Genomic DNA, 11,004 nt, shown 5'->3' on the forward strand with positions numbered 1-11,004 from the left:
TAAGGTATAAAACATCTGAAATGAAGTTAAAAACATGAAAGGCTTAGGTGATGGTGATGTGTATAATAGTTACCATCCATAATATCTAGAGAGCTCCTACTTATCAATAAGAAAAAATAGCCCATTAAAGAATGAGCAGTGACAGGAAATTCGCAAGTGAACAAATGTCTGAAAAGATGCTCAGCTCTGCTAATAATTAGAAAATGCTAATTAAAATTAGATATTTGTCTTTGCTACTATCAAAATTAAAATGAATAGCATCCACTGTTGTTTGGGATGAGGATGTTGTTTTATATTCTTGGGAGTAGGGATGGAAGTTGGTATCATCTTTCTGGAAGGCAGTCTGGCAGTATTGCACAAATGGGAATGAGTTCTACAGAAATGCCAAACTGCATATATGCACACATATTTGAACATAGGTTCTATCATTCTGTTGTCATGAATTGAAAAAATATATCCAGAGACTACTATATGCCAGGCACTGGGATAGCCAATGGAGATTTAACAAAAAAACAATAACAAAAACAAAAAAGAATTTTTGTCTTGTGGGAGATGTAAGTTAATGAAGTCACACAACTAACTGGGTAATAACTAGTGCTGTAAGTGCTCTAAAGCAAACGGGCAGGGTGTGAGAAAGGGGCAAATTGGGAGCCTAACTTAGACCGGGGAGCAAAGGAATTGACCCTCAAGTGAAAACCTAAATGAAGAATGGGAAAAGTTCATCAGGTGAAGAGACGGGGTTGGGGTGTGAGGATGGAGATCTTCAGGGTAAGCATGTGGGAAGGGTCTGAAGTGGGAAGGAGCTTTGCAAAGAGGATTAGAACACAGCGGTGGATGGAATGCAGTGAAAGAAGGGAGAGTGATAGGGTAACAAGCTAGAGAGGTACACAAGGGCCAGATCGGAGGCCTTTGCAGATGATGAAAAAGACTTTAAGGTTTATCCCATGGCTTTTGGCCCGTGGACACCGCTGAGTAAACATTGTTAAAGTCTCCCCTCCCACTGCTGTCGTGTCTAAACCAGAGTCTCCCAAAGAGCCTGAAAAGCTGCAGAAGCTCTTCGTCGGAGGTTTGAGCTTTGAAACACCCAATGTGCCTCTGAGGAGCCATTTTGAGCCATGGGGAATGCTTGCAGACTGTGTGAATATGAGAGAGCCAAACATCAAACGCTCCAGAGGCTTTGGGTTTGTCACCCATGCCACTGTGGAGGAGGTGGATGCAGCCACGAATACAAGGCCACACAAGGTGGATGGAAGAGTTGTGGAACCAAAGAGGGCTGTCTCAAGATTCTCAAAGACCTGGTGCCACTTAACTGTGAAAAAGATTTTTGTGGGTGGCATTAAAGAAGATGCTGAAGGCCATCACCTAAGAGGTGATTTTGAACGGTATGGGAAAATTGAAGTGATCGAGATCATGACTGACGGAGGCAGTGGCAGAAAGAGAGCCTTTGCTTTTGTAACATTTGATGACCATGACTCTGGAGACAAGATTGTCATTCAAAAACCCCATACTGTGAACGGCCACAACTGTGAGGTAAGGAAAGTCCTAGATAAGCATGAGATGGTGAGTGCTTCATCCAGCCAGACAGGTTGAAGTGGTTCTGGAAACTTTGGTGGCAGTCGTGGAGGTGGTTTTGGGGGCAATGACAACTTTGGTTGTAGGGGAAACTCTAGTGGGTGAGGTGGCCTTGGTGGCAGTCGAGGTGGTGGTGGATATAGCCCAGTGGAGATAGCTTTAATGGATTTGGTAATGATGGAAGCAGCTTTGGAGGTGGCGGAAACTGTAATGATTTTGGCAACTACAACAATCAATCTTCAAAGTTTGGACCCATGAAAGGAGGAAATTTTAGAGCCGGAAGCTCTGGGCCCCATGGTGGTGGAGGCTAATACTTTGCCAAACCACGAAACCAAGGTGGCTATGGCAGTTCCAGCAGCAGCATTATCTACGGAAGTGACAGGAGGTTTTAATTACTGCCAGGAAACAAAGCTTAGCAGGAGAGGAGAGTCAGAGAAGTGACAGGGAAGCTACAGGTTACAACAGATTTGTGAACTCGGCCAAGCACAGTGGGGGCAGGGCCGAGCTGCTATGGAGAAGACATGTTTTAGACATGTGTCTGGGCAAAACACCCGAGGACTCTATTTGTGACTAATTGTATAGAAGGTTATTTTAGTTTCTGTTCTGTGCAAAGTGTAAAGCATTCCAACAAAGGGTTTTAATGTAGATTTTTTTTTTTTTGCACCCATGCTGTTGATTGCTAAATGTAATAGCCTGATCATTTAAATGTATATTTTAAAAAAATAATAAGTGAACTTCATCCTATGAATAATGGGGAGCCATTTTATCGCTATGGTCAGTGTAGAGACATGATTTTTTTTTTTTTTTTTGCATTTGGAAAGTGTGGCAAAAATGATTGTGTAGACTCAACAGTAGTTTTTGGCATATTTTAAAAATGAGAATGGAGGAAGAAAAAGGAAAACCAGAGAGGAGATAACCGCAGTATTTCAGAGACAAGATGGTGGTGGATTGGACTGGCACAGTGGCAGAGGACATGGAGAGGAGTGGATGAGTTCAAGTATATATTAGAGGTAGAAGAGACCAAATTTGGTCATTTGTGGGATGAAGGAGATGAAAAAGAAGCATATGCAGGAAGGAAGGAAACTTGAGGCAGGCAGGGAGATCATTTACCTTTTTTTATTGAGGTGAAATTCACATAACATAAAATTAACCATTTTAAACTGAACGATGCATTTAGTACATCAACATTGTTGTGTAACCACTACCTCTATCTACAAAAACATTTCCATCATCTCAAAATAAAAGCCTGTACCCACTAAACAGTTGCTCCTTTTCTCCCCCTCTCTGCCCTTGGCAGCCACCACACTGCCTTCTGTTTCTATGGATTTACCTATTCTGGATATTTCCTATGAATTGAATCATACGATATGTTTGATCTTTTGTGTCTGGCTTCTTTCAGGTAGCATAACGTTTTCCAGGCTCGTTCAGGTTGTAGCATGTATTAGTACTTCACTGTTTTTTTATGGCTGAATAGTATTTCATTGTATGTATATACCACAGTTTGTTTATCCATTTATCCATTGAATGGATGGATGGACTTTTGTGTCTACCTTTCAGCTATTGTGATTAGTGTTGCTGTGAACATTGGTGTATAATGATTTGTTTAGAATCTGTTTTAGGTTATTTTGGGTGTATACCTAGGTGTGGAATTACCGGGTCTTATGTTAATTCTCTGTTTAACTTTTTGAGGAACCAACAAACTGTTTTCCACAACGGCCAAATCATTTTATACTCCCACCAGCAGTGTGCAAGAGTTCAAATCTCTCCACATCCTCACCAACACTTGTTACTTTCCCAGGTCCTCTTTTGGGTATGCTACGATGCCAGTGTGTTATGGAAGTAGAGATATCAAATAAGCTGTTGGATTTAAGCAACAGTTCAAATCTCTCCACGTCCTCACCAACAGTTGTTACTTTCCCAGGTCCTCTTTTGGATATGCTACGATGCCAGTGTGTTATGGAAGTAGAGATATCAAATAAGCTGTTGGATTTAAAGGTCTGGAGTTCAGAAGGAAGGTTTGGTCTTGGAATATATATTTCGGAATTGTTAGCATACCAAGGACACTTAAAAACAGGAAAGAGGATGACATTGGCAAGGAAAAGGGTATGGACTGAGAGAAGAGGGCCTAGATCCTTGCTCAGAAGAACTCTGGGTGTCTGGAGGGAAGAAGAAGAGGACCTGGCAAAGATCAAGGAGGGCCAAACCAAAGATACCACCAAGGCAGCTTAGCAAAGGAGAAACAGGAAGTTGGGATGCGTCCCTTCTCAAATATGTCCTGCTGAAGATCCAGGGAGTGCAATGAGGTGTTCTTTATTACTATCCATGGAATCAGTACTTTTAATATCTCAAAAGACACATCTCAGGATCAGAAAACTCCTTGCCAAAGATTTTCACAGATCTCAGGGTGCCTGGGATCGAGTCCCACGTTGGGCTCCCTGCTCAGCAGGGAATCTGCTTCTCCCTCTCCCTCTGCTCCTCCCCCCTGCTCATGCATGCCCTCTCTCTCTTGCTTGCTCTCTCAAATAAATAAAGAAAGAAATCTATCTCAGAAAAAAAAAAAGATTTTCACAGATCTAGAAGATAGTACAAACATAAGGAGAGAGACCATTTCCCATCTGGGTACCACTCAAAGCTTCTAATTTTGGTACAGAGGTGTCCATGTCTTAATCTTTGTAACCTATGAATATGTTATTTTTCATGGCAAAAGGGACTTTGCAGATGTGATTAAATTAAGTATTTCGAGATGGGAGGATTATCCTGGATTATCTGGGTAGGCACGAAGTAATCACAAAGGTCCTTACAAATGCTAGAAGGGGGCAGGCAAGTCAGAGATAGAGTCAAAGATGCTACATTGCTTGCTCTGAAGATAGATGAAGGATTGAGACAAGGGAACTTTTTAATTTAATTTTATTTTATTATGTTATGTTAGTCACCACACATTACATCATTAGTTTTTGATGTAGTGTTCCATGATTCATTGTTTGCATATAACACCCAGGGCTCCATTCAATACATGCCCTCCTTAGTACCCATCACCGGGCTAACCCATCCCCCCACCTCACTCCCCTCTAAAACCCTGTTTGTTTCTCAGAGTCCATAGTCTCTCATGGTTCGTCTCCCCCTCCCATCTCCCCTCCTTCATTTTTCCCTTCCTACTATCTTCTTCCTTTTTTTTAAACATATAATGTATTATTTGTTTTAGAGATACAGATCTGTGATTCATCAGTCTTACACAATTCACAGCGCTCACCATAGCACAAAGCCTCCCCAATGTCCATCACCCAGCCACCGTATCCCTCCCAACCCCCTCCACTCCAGCAACCCTCGGTTTGTTTCCTGAGATTAAGAATTCCTCATATCAGTGTGATCATAAGATACATGTCTTTCTCTGATTGACTTATTTTGCTTAGCATAATACCCTCTAGTTCCATCCACGTCGTTGCAAATGGCAAGATTTCTTTTTTTTTTGATGGCTGCATAATATTCTATTGTATATATATACCACATCTTCTTTATCCATTCATTTGTTGATGGACATCTTGGCTCTTTCCATAGTTTGGCTATTATGGACATTGCTGCTATAAACATTGGGGTGCACGTACCCCTCTGGATCACTACGTTTGTGTCTTTGGGGTAAATACCCAGTAGTGCAATTGCTGGGTCGTAGGGTAGCTCTATTTTCAACTTTTTGAGGAACCTCCATACTGTTTTCCAGAGAGGCTGCATCAGCTTGCATTCCCACCAACAGTGTAGGAGGGTTCCCGACAAGGGAACTTTTTTTTGACGTGATGGGAATGTTCTATATTTCAATTGGTGGTTACACAACTGTATATGTTTGTCAAAACACGCAGAACTGTGCATCTCCAAAAGGTGAATTTTACTGTATGTAAATTATACATCAATAAACGTGGCTTTTAAAAAATTGAAGAAAAAATATCCTACAATATAATGTGTTACACCTATAGTCCTTTGGGACAGGATCTAATGGACTGAGCACTCAACCAATAAATAACTTAGTCCAAATTTTTGACTCCTGTGCCATGTTGTTCAAATATTTTTTTCTGGTAATATACCGTACTCATCTGCTTGCAGCTTTAATATTTCTTTAATTGGAAGCGTATTGAGCACTTCCCTTCTAAAAAGTTAAACAATCGCTCTTTCTCAAGGAACAAGGGAAGACACCAAAAGAATGGTGAAGTAGGGCTGGGCTATCGAATAACCCAGAAGCACAGAGACCTGTGGGAGGTGGGGGGAATTCCTGCTTTGTTGGCGACCTAGAGAAGCAGACAAGCCTATAGAAGGTCATTATGTCAGTAGATGTCATCTTGGTTTGGAGGGAATTTCCAACTCCGGGTTGTTTAATATTAGACTTATGTAGTTAAGGATGGCCTGGCATTAGCTTAATTAAAACAGGAGTCGGATATATCTAAAGGCTAAGGTGCAGGCTGGCGGGGACCGTCAGCACCAAGCGGAGGTCAGCTCCCGCCGATGCTCCCCCCGCGCCGGGCAGGCGAACTCTCTTCTCATTGGCTGCTGCTCGGCTGTCTCGGGCGGCCATTGGCCCGCTACGACTCCCGCTTCCTATAAGAAGCGGGCAGCGCGGGTCCGCAGGCTGTCCCAGCTTACCGCCCGCAGCTGCACAGGTGAGTGGGGTGGCTCCTTCCCGCTGGAATCAGGGACCACCATCGAGGATTTGGGGGAGCTGGGCCAGCGCGGGGCGGAGGCCGGGTCACTCTCTCAGGAAGTAACTACCTGTGGAGATCTGGACCTGGGGAGTCAGAGTAGTACCCCTGTGGTGACTGTTCTTTCCTCCTACCCTCTTTGGGAAGAAAAGACACGGTTTTTGAGGGCCTGGTGTGTGCCAAGAACAGGCTCTTTACACATCATCTGATTTCACCTTCACGACAAACCCTGTGAGGTGCGTATTCCTTACATTTTTACTTTTCTTGGAAAGTTCAGAGTTGAAAGTACAGAGTCAAGTCTGTATGATTCCTCTGTGTTAGCAAAAAACAAATGCATTCTTCTTCCTTTCCTTCCTCTTGACCAAATGGCAACATCTCTTTTTTCCTTCTCCCATTAAGGGAACCAGTCCTTAGACATCTCCAAAGAAAAGGGCATTTCAGATGCAAAGCCTCTCAGCATCACACCTCCCTTCATCACCTGCACCCTAACACAGTACAAGGTTACAACTGACAAACAGTGCTAGTAGTTCAGATCCAGCGGTAAGCTTAACCTTGCCTCTGACCATTTGGTTTTCAAAAGTGGCTTAAAATTAATTCCCCATTGATGTTCTACTCTAGTTGGCTTAGGGGAAAAACTGGAGTTCTAGTTCTAATCCATCCAGTAAAAGTTTGTGCCCGTCAATTAATTCTCAAAGAAGGATGGAATTCATTTATTTGTTTTAAAAATAGAAGTGAACACAGCTTAAAGTAACTAGAAGTGTTTCTTACAGATAATACACATAATCTGTGGTGTATGAATTTCAGCACTGGAGTTCACTTGTATATATGTTGTTATCATATTAGCTTATCTTCAGGTAGGGATGTGTCTTATATTTCCATTCTCCTTGCCAGTGCCTTTATTTCCTAGGAAAATGTTTTACATGCGCACTGTTTTCTCTTTTTTTTTCATCTCCACTTTCATTCTCATTCCCTTCCCTGAGTCAGAAAAGAAAAACAAGATTCTCTGGAAGATTGTCTCCCTCCACACCAGTCCTTTCCACAGCTTTTAGTTCTGTCTTCAAACAGCATCTGTGATTTCAAAATATTTTAATTCGATAGTGCTTTGTGCTTCTTAGATCAGATAAATTTAATTATACTTGTTACTGATTAAATTGAAGGGAGAAAAGAATTAGTCAATGTAAACACCTTGATTGCTACTCTTTCAAGGGGCTGTTGATCTTCTGACCTCCTTGGTATATCTTCCTTATTTCCCATGGTATATCCTGAACACCAGTGCATCTTTAGTCAGGCCAGGAAATGCAGCAGGAGAACGACTCCCTGCCTTTTATAGGAAAGGGGAAAATACCAGCTGACATTGGCCCATTAGAGTGTTTTTTAAAAAATAAAATACATACTTTTTTTTGTTGGGTTTAAACAGGTGTGACCCATGGGATACTGTAGAGCTTCTTATCTTACCGGGCTGTGCTATGGTTTTTGCCCCTGAAGAAGTAGAGCGGGTAGATATGCTGAAGGGAGAAAGGAAACAAAGTGACAAGAGAAAATGTTGAGGTTCTGAAAAGGGTTTGGAGGGTAGTTGATAAAGGGAAAAAGAGCTGATGCCTCATAAGCTCAACCAGACAAAGTTATGTTCTTAGAGCAAAGCCCTATGTTCTATAAACTTATTTTGGGGGGTCCGGCAGTGGGTGGAGGGTGGGAATAGGGGAGTGGATGAGAATTGTTTTCTTCTAGTTTCTTACTGAAAGTTCCTTTTGAGAAACTTTATTCTTATATTAACTTAAACAAGAAGGATAGGAATGTTTCCGAATCTCGATATAAAATGCCTTGTGCATAATAAATATTCAGTTAATGTATCCTTCACTCTTCTCTCCCCCAACCCACTAAGGAGATGTTGGTGGCAAAACTAGATCCATTCCAGAGCCAGGGAAAGAAGAGAGAATTATGAAACCCAAAAGGATGGAGTGAGATGAGCCATGACTGTTACTACCTTCTTACAGTGGCTCCTGGGGGAGCTTAAGGGCCAATTTTGAAATGTGAAGGGAAATCTTTATATAGTTTTATACGAGAGTTGTGTTCTAAACTCTGAGAGATCGTTGAAGGATGAACTGTCAGGAGATTTGAAATTTTGTCAGTTTTCCCACTGACTGGCAAAACTCACCTTTATTGTTCTCTGATCCTTGCTCCCAGTTGTTAAAATTTGCTTTCATTATGAACATGGTGGTGGGCTACGAAGTAGCTTATATTTGCGGAATCCTTTTCCTTCAGCATGTCATGGTGACAATATCAAGGAATATGGGGATTTAGTAAATATAGGTTGACTGGGGTCTTCATGTATTTACAAATGAATTGCTAAATTATTCACTTGAGATTTGGAACTTAATATATTTTAGGGGTTTCATAATAAATAAACTAATGAAACTGAAAATCACCTTAAGACAAAAGAATACTTACATTTCATGTCATAAAACAGCCTTTACCATCTTGTAAAATGCTTAATTCCCAGGGCAAGAAAAATTCTTAACCAGAAGAGTTTAGAATGTCAATTTTATTATATTTAACATTTTATCTTTTTTTGAAGACTGGGAAAATTGGGATGCACTTACCATTATTAGAGCTAGTATTAATTGAGTACTTTGTGTAGGTCAGCAACTATTCTAATAGTTTTAGACATTATATATATATATATATATATATTTAATTCTCCTTATGACCATGAGATTGGTGTCAATTATCCTCCCTCCAATTTTGCAAATAAGGAAACTATACACATAGAAATTAGAACTTGTCTAGACGGATTTGTAGATGAATTTGTTAACTAGCAATTTGCTGTATGATTTTATATCTCTTATTGTTTGCATCTACATACCATAGGACAAAATTACCCATACTCTGTGTGAAAAAAAAAAAAAGCCTATGGCCTTTGAGTGATAGTTAGATAAGAAATGTCTCCAAAGGTTTTCACATCTCTAAATGTATTTGGAGAATGCATCCCCGAATTTTTAACCCCAGAGCTACAAGTTCAGAATTTCCTATATATACTTTAAGTTTACCAAAGGGGCAGTTTCTATGAAGCTGCAAGTCTCTTTTAGGATCTCTTGTTTCTCATTTATAAATCCTTTCTGATCAGACTTATGGATGGGCCAGAAGCCATCTCCATTTATCTTTAGGATATTTGTCAAGGATGGGAAAGTGGGGGGTGTGTAGGGAGATGGTATGTTCCTCAGATACCATAGCTGGGATCTCAGGGTCTCATTCTCTTCTGCTTATTTGTACTTTTTAGGAAATCTGTCTCTCCTTCTCTCCCTCCCTCATACATAAGTCTGTGAATCCATTGGAGGCAAATTGTCTTCTTTGTTTTTTAATCTTTACAGCCTTAACACTGACTATGATACTTTATACACATGAATGTGCTTGGGTTGAAATTTCATTTAACTTACCATTAGTAAACAGTAGAGTCACAGAAAAATCCAGATTATTATTAAGTTTAACCAGTCTTTTGTTTTTAAAGCATTTGTCATAGAGATTGTTTTAGTTATAGAGAATAAGTTGACACAATTAAAAATATTTAAGCAGTTTTTATTTTAAACTCAATGAATCAAAAAGTAAACTTTGAATTATATATCACAGTCTTTTCTTGGTGCCCTAAATAGCTTGGTTTCTTCTGTGGGGAAAACATCAAAATACCAAGTCACATTATGTGTTTTAAAATGTGTGAGAGAGGGGCGCCTGGGTGGCTCATTGGTTAAGCGTTAGACTCTTGATTTTAGCTTAGGTCGTGATCTCAGTTTTGTGGCATCGAGCCCCACATTGGGCTCTATGCTGGGTGTGGAGCCTGTTTAAGATTTTCTCTCTCTCCCTCTCTTAAAAACAAAAAAACAAAAAAACAAAAAAAAAATGTGTGAGAGCGTTTTGGATGTTATGAGTTCCAGTGAATTGTTTGGTAACTTCGCTATATTAGAAAGGTTAAGTAACATGCTCAAGGTTATATATTGGTAAACATCAGATATGTCTGACTTCACATTCCAAATTTTTCCATACACTGTTTAGTAACATAAATAGGTGCTTGAGAAGATGTCAAGGTAGATATCTAGTTCATCTTCTGAGAAGACAGCTTTCAACTAGATGCCAGGAATTTTGTTCTCCCTTCTGTGTTTCTGAACATAACCAAATACTCACTGAAACAGAGCTACAACTGTGACCATTGCTGTGAATGAGAGGTATATGGTACGGCTTTCTCTAACACTGAGGGGAACTGATTTAGGGAGGTCAGGGAAGACTTTCATGAGGCAATGAAGTTTGAGCTGTAGGAGACTGGACACAGTTTATCTGGCTTCAAGCCTAGAGCAGCATACCGTACTTGTTCTGGGTGGTACCACTTCAGGCTCAGATCAATGAGTGCAAGCAGGTGAAAGACAGTGGAATCGGTTATATCAATTTAAGTTGTTAAAGGTTAATTCCACTAGAACTCCAACATGAAACTGGGCAATTAGGAAGAATTAATAACCAAAAGAAAACTAATAAGAATAAATCCTCAATGTGTTGTTTCCATGTATTAATCCAGATCTTATTTCTCAAGTGTATATTTCTCAGTTGAAAGTTATACTCCACTTTCATCCCCCACAATATCCTTATCTCCCCAACACACACACACAGAGTTGAATTTATAATCACATAACTCTTGTAGGCTAATATTGAAAAGGCTAACTGGCCTTTCAGGGTCCACGGCCTGGGGGATTCCAAGTCAGAGAAGAAA

The 11,004-nt window shown here is 40.4% G+C and overlaps 1 pseudogene; it reads left to right on the forward strand.

Moving 5' to 3' along the window:
- The first annotated feature begins 1,107 nt into the window (after window positions 1-1,107).
- On the forward strand, window positions 1,108-1,964 carry LOC114219270 (heterogeneous nuclear ribonucleoprotein A1-like 3; annotated as a pseudogene).
- Window positions 1,965-11,004: the final 9,040 nt, after the last annotated feature.

Source organism: Eumetopias jubatus, unplaced genomic scaffold (genome assembly GCF_037043125.1).
Source record: "Eumetopias jubatus isolate StellerSeaLion01/CBP00866 unplaced genomic scaffold, mEumJub1_p1.0 scaffold_13, whole genome shotgun sequence".
Lineage (NCBI taxonomy): Eukaryota > Metazoa > Chordata > Mammalia > Carnivora > Otariidae > Eumetopias > Eumetopias jubatus.